We start from the raw sequence: 10,367 nt of genomic DNA on the forward strand, positions 1-10,367 counted from the left end.
CGAAAAGCACTGTCCCAATGTTGAGAACACTCGGAAATTCGCGCCCTTCTCGCGTCCTTTATTTTTGAGAATTCCGAGATTTTTCAAGGATGCATCGATGGATCCTCAAAGAGCCAAAATACCAACAATCCTTTGCGTTTAAAAATCGCAAAGCAATACACACATTGCTTTACACAACACCCTACAAACACTAGGCAGCACTCTAGCCTCATCTCCATAGGACGCGACTAGCAAGGAAGTGTTCTAGCAAGTTTGCAGCCTTCACTTTGAGAAACAGCCAGAGTGTGTGAACCGCTAACCAGAACAGGACCGACTGGAACAAGCCGTTAATATGCCGTTAGCATGTTGTGAAGTACTCCCCTTCTGGAGCAAGATGGCTGTTGAGCGGGAACAACAGGACTGAGGGGAAGCTGGAGAAGGGGAGGCAGAGCGGGGACACCGAGGCCCTGGGACCGGGGGTTACCCTAGAGGAGGACGGTCACTCCCTGAGTAAGCCTCTTAGCATCCGCTAAGTGATACCTCATCATGCCCTGTAATGACTGTGAACCGTGATGACTGACGTATTGCGTTTGCTGATAAGTATTCCTGCTGGCATGAGAGGAATGAGATGCAGCAGACCTGTAGGCATGCAGAATGAGCTGGCAGTATCCCTGCTGGCATGAGAGGAATATCTGTTCTCACTCATTAGATCCAGCCTATAGAGGTTAGCGGTAGGAATGCTAGGGGAAGGAGCTAGCAGTCTACAGAGGTTAGCGGTAGGAATGCTAGGGGAAGGAGCTAGCAGTCTATAGATGTTAGCAGTGTGCATGCTAGGGGAAGGAGCTAGCAGCCTATAGAGGTCTGCAGTGGGCATGCTAGGGGAATGAGCTAGCACTCTATAGAGGTTTGCAGTACCCAAGTCAATGAGCTACAAGCCTATAGAGGTTTGCCGTGTGCATGCTAGGAGAAGGAGCTAGCAGTATAGAGGTTTGCAGTGCGCATGCTACGGGAATGAGCAAGCAGCCTATAGAGGTTAGCACTAGTGTGCATGCTAAGGGAATGAGCTAGCAAAATATAGAGGTTTGCATTAGGCATGCTAAGGGAAGGAGCTAGCAGACTAGAGGTTTGCAGTAGCTAGGGGAATGAGATAGCAGCCCAGAAGTTTGCCGTAGTCATGCTAGGGGAATCTGCCAGCAGCATTGATCCAAAAGTACACTGAGCCCTGCTTTCCTAATCAGTGGTGATGCAAAACCATGACAGCCTCTGTAATCATTTGGCAGCTCTGTATGCGTCTGGCTGTCTGTTAGGGTCAGCGTGTGTGTGTCTGTGTCCGTGTGTGTGTTAGGACAGCAGAATGATGAATGGAAGAGAAGTAAAGCCAAGAAACATGAGCAATTTGAAGTTACGGAGCAACGGGAGAGAAAGGAGGTGAGAGACACACTCGATATGTAAAGAAAACAGACAAATAGTCAAGCATCCATAATTTAATGAGTAGTAACAGGTCATTAGAATATCACTGGACATGTCTGTGACTCAAGTCCCACCTGCTCTTCTTGTCTCTCCCATAACAACTTTTAAAGAGATATTGCCAGTTTGTTTATTGGATTACAGACACCACCATCTCTGGTGACCTGAGTGAAGCAGAATCAACATTGAGCAGCACCAAAGCTATATCATCAGAGTATAGCTTACAATACTTGTACTAAAGCTATATGATCAGTATAATTAATAATACTCAAACTAAAGCTATATGATCAGAGTATAGTTTATAATGCTCATGCTAAAGCTATATGATCAGAGTATAGTTTACAATACTCAATACACTAAGGTTGAATCCCATTACTTGGCTCGCTTCAAAATCTCAGCCCTAACCCTCGCTGTTGCGCGTTCACGCGCCGTGGAGCCATGTCCCAATACCAGTTTGAAGGTAGCTTAGGGATAGGGGGAGGGCTAACATCCCCTCAAAATTCAGATTTTCGATGGGCACCCTCAAAGCGCTTCAGTTCTGACTTGCTCCCACAATACCTTGCGAGAAAACGGAAAATCAAGAAATATCCTAGACAAGATGGAGGGCGAAAAGATGCGACAGGATTGGAAAAACACAAAGCTATCTGATCAGAGTAGTTTACAATACTCTGAGTATAGTTTACACAGGAATTTATACAACATGCCTTACACAATTCAGACCTAACCAGTCATCATACTGGAGGGAGGGAGGGAGAGAGAAAGGGAGGGAGGGGTAGAGAGGGAGATAGAGAAAGAGACTCCCCTACAGACTGACAGACATTTTGCTGTGCCCCTCAAAACTATGATTGAGAAAAAAGAATCTGGAAAATATGTACGCAGTGCGCACACACAATGTGGGAAGGAACTATGCCTCATTGTTCAACATACATAACACATAGGAAAGGAACGCAGAGTAGAACACACACCTTGACACACTCTCTCTCTCTCTCTCTCTCGCTCTCTCTCTCTCTCTCAAATGCCAAGCATTCCACAAATATTTCAGCGGCCATGCGGCCTCTGCGTGGCTTTGTGTCCGGTTTGGAAGAGTTGTTGCTTCTCTTCCACGAGGAAAAGATCTCTCGGGCAATAATATGAAACACTTCAAACGACATCATCAGCCCCAAGTCTCACGCTGGGACGATTTAACGTGTCATTGGACAAGTCATTGGGACAATTGGTACATTAGTTTCACCATCCAACACGGACTGTGTTGGCCTTTAAATCCAAGTGGCTAACACACTAGCCCAGCTGCTACGTGTGTGGCTGGCCGTGTGTGTGTGTGTGTGTGTGTGTGTGTGTGTGTGCGTGTCAGTGTTTGGAAGGGGGGGGGGGGGGGGGGGGATTGGATTATAGAGGCGTGTACACTCTGTACTCTCCATCTCTGCTCTCTCAATCTCTCTTTCCAACCCGATCCCATCAACTCATCAGTTCACTCTGCTGCGGAGGTGCTGGTGTCAAACACCGGTTCACTCACTGTCACCCCAACACAAAACGTGTGACTCAGAACCTTGGGGAACCCCGCTGCAGAATCAGGGAACACTGATTGACTGTTCCCCTCGTTTCAAAGCAGTTCATTTCAGTGAAAGAAATGGGTCATTTTAATAACGCAAAACAGCGAAGCTTCAATATCCCGATGGATCGCTGCAGGGCGTTAGTGAGCCACTGGCTCAGAGTTCATCGGTTCCACATTGTTGTCGCCATGTGCGCATGCAGAGAGAGATCGCAGGGTGAAATGAACTGAGACCCGTCACGCTACAACCTTTCTGCCGCTTGACACATTTACATTAAATTTCCATTTAGGGCATTTAGCAGACGCTTTTATCCAAAGCGACTTACAATAAGTACATTTAGTCAGAAGAAAGAGAAACAACAATATATCACTGTGTCGGTACAGAAAGGATGTTCATAGTGCCAAGCACTAACAGTCGCTAGGTTAACCCATTCCCCCTTATACAACGAGATAGCTGGGACAAGAAAAGTCGAAGTCCCACGGTTGTCGTTCTCCAGGCCTGTAGGAGCAGAAAGGACCGTCTGTTAAACAGGGCGCCACAGAGTGAGCGTTAATAACTACCTGAGAGCGCTTGTGAACAGCTCTAGATTGTAAATGAATGCAAGGCCTGTTCTCGCTTCCCCACATGGGCCAGCTGAGGAAGGTACCACACACACACACACACACACACACACACACACGGACGCCACACATTAGCATAGCTGCATTAGCATTGGGAGAGCAGTCGACGATCGACTGGAGAACGAAGATTAAAAACATAACGAGACACATTCACTGAGATGACTACGTAACGAGAGATGTTTACGTGTGGTTGTTGAGTAGGACAATGTCCAGGCTTTCCCCTCTTGCGTCAACCACCTCATTCTGATGACCACGAGTCATGCAAAGCCATGTTATTAATAACACGCTATTATTACGCCTGAACTTAGTCTGAGTAAAAAAAATATTTAGATTTCTTGGTCTGCACAGCCGGAGACTGTACATGCATTAAAGATCAACACTCTGGACTGAAGTTTGAGTTGTGATTTTAGGTTCCAAACCAGATTAGTCCTCGCAGTAGATCTAATCCCTTCTCTTTATCACAGATATGCATTAAGCGATACCACCAGTACAAGTAATTTAGAAATGTGTTGTTATGATCATACATACAAGAACTATGATAGCAATAGGCATCACCATCACCAGCCTACATGCATAAAAGATCAACAGTCCTGACTTGAGTTTAGTTTGTGATTTTAGGTTCCAAACCATCTTATTCCTCGCTGTACATCAATCCCCTCTGCCTGCCCCTTGGGCCCTGGTGAAGGGAGGAGTCAGACCTCTCTCTGAGCCCTGGTGAAGGGGTGAGACAGACCTCTCTCTGGGCCCTGGTGAAGGGGTGAGTCAGACCTCTCTCTGGGCCCTGGTGAAGGGGTGAGTCAGACCTCTCTCTGGGCCCTGGTGAAGGGGTGAGTCAGGCGTCTCTCTGGGTCCGCGCTCCGCGGCGTCAGGCACCCTGACGGATCCTGTATCCACTTGATTTATTGAACCCACGACGGGTAGATGCATTATTCATGGTCTCCGGACAGCCACCCATAACACAGTAATCGCTTGACGTCTGACCGGCCTGACCTCTGACCCCTGACCCCTAGTTAAAATGACCCCCAGGAAAATGAAAACTTTCTAGAAGACATGGATTTATGATATTTAAGACAAAGACAAGATCCTAAAGGATTTGGCTGGTTTGCTCCAACTCCCCAGGATAATGCCGCTCGCCCACTGCATCCGTACGTCTACGGACGACGGAAGGCGTGTCTGACGGATGGGGGAGTTGTATTTGCCGACGGAGCCACGATCTGATTGGCCGACGGATCCGTTGCAGCCTGAAAGGTTAAAATTGTCTCAGCTTCTGAATGCAAGACACGGAGCCGACGGACCCACAATGCATTTCGGGATCGCCCCATGCAAAGTCAATGAGATCCGTCAACGGACGAATGCAGTGGGCAAGGGTTATAACTGTTGACATCGTTGATGCAGGGGTGGAAAATCAGCCACGGATTGGGCGGTTGAGCCGCAGACATCCATTCTATTCCATACGAGTTCCAAATGTTCACGCCTCAGTCACACAATCCAAACCTAGTGATTTGTTTGTTTGTTGGCCCTATCGACCAACAATCTAACCAGGGCAGTTTGTACGCAACAACCATAATGTTCTGGAAGCTTCTAAACCCTGGTCTGGAATAAAGTGGATGTCAATAACTAACGAACCGCCTACTTCAGGAACGCGTGTCCACCAAGAGACAATTCAATGCTCATGTACATACAGACTGACATTACAGCGATCCAGCAAAATCCTTTAACAAGTCTGTGCAATGTAGCGCGACTGACAGGGAAACCCAACCCAAAGCAGCGTTCCAACTCGATGCAGCCTCAGGATGAGTTCCTGGATCCAGAAGCTGCTCTGCTGATGAATTTACAGCTGGTTCAGCATTCGAGCTCCAACCCATCTCAGCAAAGAGCCATTCCTGCTCTTTTTGTCTGCTGCCTATGCTTTCACTGCCTTTAATCAACACCACTTAATGCCTGAGCTGGGCTATAACTCACCAGCAGACTCCTAGCCCATCCAAACAAGGCTGATGCTGATGTTCAGAAACGGTCCAGATGTGTCCATTTTGTAGAAAGGTCCATGGCTGTTTTTCCAAATTGAAGGAAGCATGCTCAACGGCTGCCCTTATAAGGATGCTACATCATAGAACGCCGACAAGCACTGTTCCAATGTTGAGAACACTAAACATTGGAACAGTGTCGAGTCCTTTTTTTTTTTTGAGAATTCAGAGATTTTTTAATGGATGCATCGATGGATCCTCAACGAGCCAAAATACCCACAATCCTTTACGTTCACACGCTGCGCGGGATTTTTAAAAATTGCGTGTAGAAAGCAATACACAAGTGAAGTTAGTTGAACGTTTCAGAAATATTTTGTGCCGTATTGCTTTTTATAGCTTAATCATGTAAATGCAAAAAGTTAACCTGTTCGATTTCTTTCCAACGTAACGATAGGCTATATTTTGCATGGATTGATTCGTTTTAATATTCAAGTAGGTGGTGTTAAAACAAACTACTGTCACCAATAGCAATTTCAACAATTCAAATATTTAACACTGGAGCAATATTTAAAAAGCGGAAGCGGAAGCGCTTCCACACTAGCAAGTCGTTCCAAACTCTGAACGCTACAAACACTAGGCAGCACTCTAGCCTCATCTCAATAGAACGCGACTAGCGAGGAAGTGTTCTAGCAAGGCTGCAGCCTTCACTTTGGGAAACAGCCCTTCTCCTTCTCACCCAGTATGGAGAGTATGGAGAGTTCCTCCAAAAAGATTAAATCTAATCTCTGATCGAGGAAGTCCTGTCCCAGGATATAGATATGTTTAACACTGGATTGCCTTGGACAATCCAATATTCTATCATTCTTTCTCTAAAAGAACAATGGCAAAATGAGTCCTCCTGGAATTGATCTTGAACCGAGCCTAACTCTTTGGCCAATGTAAAGAGAGGACTGGAGAGGCGGAGCCACTGGCCTGAAGGAGCCACTGGGCTGACGTCCACTGGCCTGTCCTTGACGTTCCACCATCATCCGTGAGTTAAGGGCCATCTCCTGTAATTCCACACCCACGCCCTCCTCCCTCCCCATCGCTCTCCATTTGTTCTCTACCCAAGGTCTCCCCTCGTCTGGGCCTCCGTCTGTCTGTCTGTCCTTCCTGGACCACCTGTCCTCAGTAACCCGCCTCCTCAGTCTTCTCATCAGGATGTCTTCATTAATCCCTCTTGTTGCTCTGAGACTCATTTAGAATTGGAAATGTTGACCAATTCATTGTTGCCTGATAAGTATCAGTTTGAGCGATATTGAACTCAATATGACTAAATTGTCTGCGATTAGTCAGCCCATGATAGCTTGAGGCAAACGTCTTCACTTCATTAATGAGGTTTGTTTTGTTTTACTCGATCCCTGTTGAACAGCGATTACCATTCAGTTAGACTGGGTGTTAGAATAGGTGCTGCAGCTAAGATTAGTGAGCGGAAAGGTGCAGAAGAGAGATGGATTCTGAAATAAACAGCTCCACCCCTCCCTCTATCCGATGAAGATGAAGCTGTGTGACTGACTGGGAATGACAGGTAAACGGAATCCCCAAACCGATCAGGGAAAGAGATGCCCTGATTGGTCAGAAATCAGCAAGGAAAAAATCCACTAGAATCTTTTTAGATTCAAGATAAAACGCATTGGACTCACCACCAGCGGAAGGATGGCTCTGGAGTTTATAACAGATTATTCTCAGATTATGGTGGTAAAAAGATGAGGAAAAAAAACTCATCTGCTCATTTCTATTTACGTCAAAGTATGTTTGCATCTGCCCGTAAACTAATTCCAACAGGCATCACTAGGCTTAAACAACACTTTTAGGTTTGCAGCAATTCATTCTTCGTTAGCAATGTTTATTCTCCAAACCATCTAACTAAATCCACAGTCTCCCAGGTCCGAGGTTACATTCATAGTTTATAGTTCCTTCCATATATCAATAAAATCATCAGGAATCTCTGCCTAACATCACAAACCTTTGTTTTATCGGAATGGGGCTGAATCGTTTGCCGAACAGCAGACAATCACCCGCATACAATCACGATCAAGGGAATCGCCTAATTTGAATTAGCAGATTGTGCAGAAAGGTGAGGAATGACTGACTGGCTGACTAACTTTATACCTCCCGCCTGAACTGATCAAGTTGGTGTGAAAAGGTTAAAATTGCAGCCTGAAAGGTTAAAATTGTCATCCATCAAGTGTGAACTTCAGAACTCCCTTCTGCGTAGTTTCACCTGCGGCAGCCCAGGGGAAATGATTGAACAGTGAGTAAAATTCAAAGACTCAGATTACAGAGCCTTCCATCCCTGTTCTGTGTTGATTGGAGTCATGCATGAAACATTTCACCCTAGACATTCTGCATCAGCGTCTCGTTCTGTTTATGCCCCCCACGTTGAGCCAAAAGTATGGCGTATTTATAATATTTCTCACATGATAAATACGATTTGCAATAGTTTGGCCGGTCTCCTGTCATCTCATCAACACTGCATTTTGTAGGCACTGAAATCAGTTTTGGTCTACTGGAAGGGGGAAGTGGTTGACTTTCTCATTCCTGAATCCCACATGAAGGTACTGGCTGGGCTAAACCAGGTCTCATGGGCAGATACGCTCTTACGACTGACCAAACTTTAGGGCTGTGATTTGATTGGTTCAGTACTGAATTATTCAGGGAGCCAAGCTAGGAGCCACCTCTGAGTCGCAGACCAGTAATCTGGAGGGGCGGGCGAGGGGTTTCAGAGTGATCCGACGAGAGAGCGAGAGAGAGATGTAATAACCCTCTCAGCTTCAGGTTCCTCTTTCCATTTCAAGCATCATCTACAGATATTTACAGATGAACATGGCCGTCCAAAAAAGATTACCCGTCAATAACAATATAGCTTCACAATACCGAACCATCAATAATTAAACCGATGGAGCCACAGCAAAGGAGTGCCTGTCATGTCAATATAAAGTTTGGCGCATATATATTTCAACATAATGCACCATTTCTTGCTAGTGGATAAGAAAACACATTGAATCAACCTCACATACAGTACAGCTCTGTTATACATTCATGTTTCATCACAATAGTATGACAAATGTATTTTCCTGTTACACGTATAACTTATTTAGTCATCATTGTGTGAGGGTTAAATACACTCTCCAAACAGAGACATGATGGAGACCTTTCTCTTCATCCCAAATATGAACCAGGAGATGCCACCAGGACAATTCATAGTTCTTTATTTTTAACGATCACACATTAATTTTAACCAGAACTATGTGAGCAACATCCATCACCATCACCATCACCAAAGGCCGCAGAGGTCTACCTGCCCACAGCTCACCTCACAGTGAATAATTGACCCAGCATATCTTTATTGCCCCGGCAAAGTGACTCTAGTAAACGCCCTCAAAGTCAACCAAACCAGGCGGACCAGGGCTCTGTGTGACTCTGGGGCAGGACCACCGTGCGTCCGAGATGGGAGCGATACGAAGACAATCAAGTTTGCTTGCAGAACTTTGCGACTGCTACTACGTTGTGACGCCTTCGCCGCCCCGCGCAAAGCAACACCGAGCCGCCGCCCCGCGCAAAGCAACACCGAGCCGCCGCCCCGCGCAAAGCAACACCGAGCCGCCGCCCCGCCGCCCCTGTAGCCGGGCGGTGCAAAGCCGCACCAAGCCAACACCCCGCCGCTCCACCTCCAGGCGGGCGGTGCAAAGCCACACCGAGCAGCCACACCGAGCAACACCGCCACCGCCCTGCCGCCTCTAGAGTCCAGACGGGCAGCGCAGATCCGCACCGCGCCGCCCTGCGCGCCGCCCAACGCGGCGTGCTGAGATCACTCATCCAAAATCACCGACACTTCACTGTCTCAAAGTACCCCCAAAACACTGAGGAATGCGGCACAAACTGCGACCCACGTACGTCCCCGGGCCTTGTGGGGCAACCGGGACGTTTTATTCAAGGTTGACTCACCGTTAGTCGACTGTTTTAGACAGTTTGTCGGGAGTCTCCACGCGTCGCTGTCACCACAATGATCCGCCCACCGTACTTCAGTGACCGCGGCGCGCGGCTCCACCCACGCGCCATATGTTCCAACCAGAGCGCTCGCGACGGGACGGACGTTGGCCTTGTCCAACCGTAACGGAGTTTCTATCTGAGTGACGGGGTCTCTTGCCCAATCAACGCTCCCCGATTGAAAATAGGCCCCGCCCCTAGCAGCTGCAGCATGTTCCATCAGAGCCACCGTCGTCACGGCTACAGGTTTGACGGACAGGCCGCCCACCCAATGACGAGGTCCGGCACCTTTTACGGGACGACGCGCGTCCAATGGCCGGAAGGAACGGACCCGGGCCTGGACCCGGACCTGGACTCGGGCCTGGACCCGGGCCTGTACCCGGGCCTGGACCCCGGCCTGGACCCGGACCTGTACCCGGGCCTGGACCCGGACCTCAACTTACAGGAATTTCCCCTGTCATAGGGATGAGGGAACGGGCTTTTCTAAAGGAAAACCGACAAAGGATACGCATTTATATATTTATAATATATATTATATATTATAAATATAAAATAGCTCATGTCCCGAACACCCTGTTCATTTTGAATTTGTTACCCGCATATTTTAGATGCATTCCATTGGCATTTGTTTCGACAGAGTAACCTTGTACTTATTCTTTATATATATATCTATATATATATATATAGATATATATATATAGTACAACTTTTTTTCCTCATCTCTTCATAATTCAGCATTTCATAGTAAAAAAAACGGT

The 10,367-nt window shown here is 47.1% G+C and overlaps 1 protein-coding gene across 8 annotated transcripts in view; it reads right to left on the reverse strand.

Annotated features, from left to right (window-relative positions):
• The window catches only part of LOC132452525 (microtubule-associated protein 4), a 70,889-nt gene extending 61,113 nt beyond the window's left edge, over positions 1-9,776 (reverse strand). For all 8 annotated transcript variants that reach the window (XR_009524374.1, XR_009524371.1, XR_009524372.1 and 5 more), the window contains exon 1: positions 9,568-9,776. The gene's annotated coding sequence lies outside the window, so the exon portion shown is untranslated. The remainder of the gene's footprint in view (positions 1-9,567) is intronic.
• Positions 9,777-10,367: the final 591 nt, after the last annotated feature.

Source organism: Gadus macrocephalus, chromosome 23 (assembly GCF_031168955.1).
Source record: "Gadus macrocephalus chromosome 23, ASM3116895v1".
NCBI classification, from domain to species: domain Eukaryota; kingdom Metazoa; phylum Chordata; class Actinopteri; order Gadiformes; family Gadidae; genus Gadus; species Gadus macrocephalus.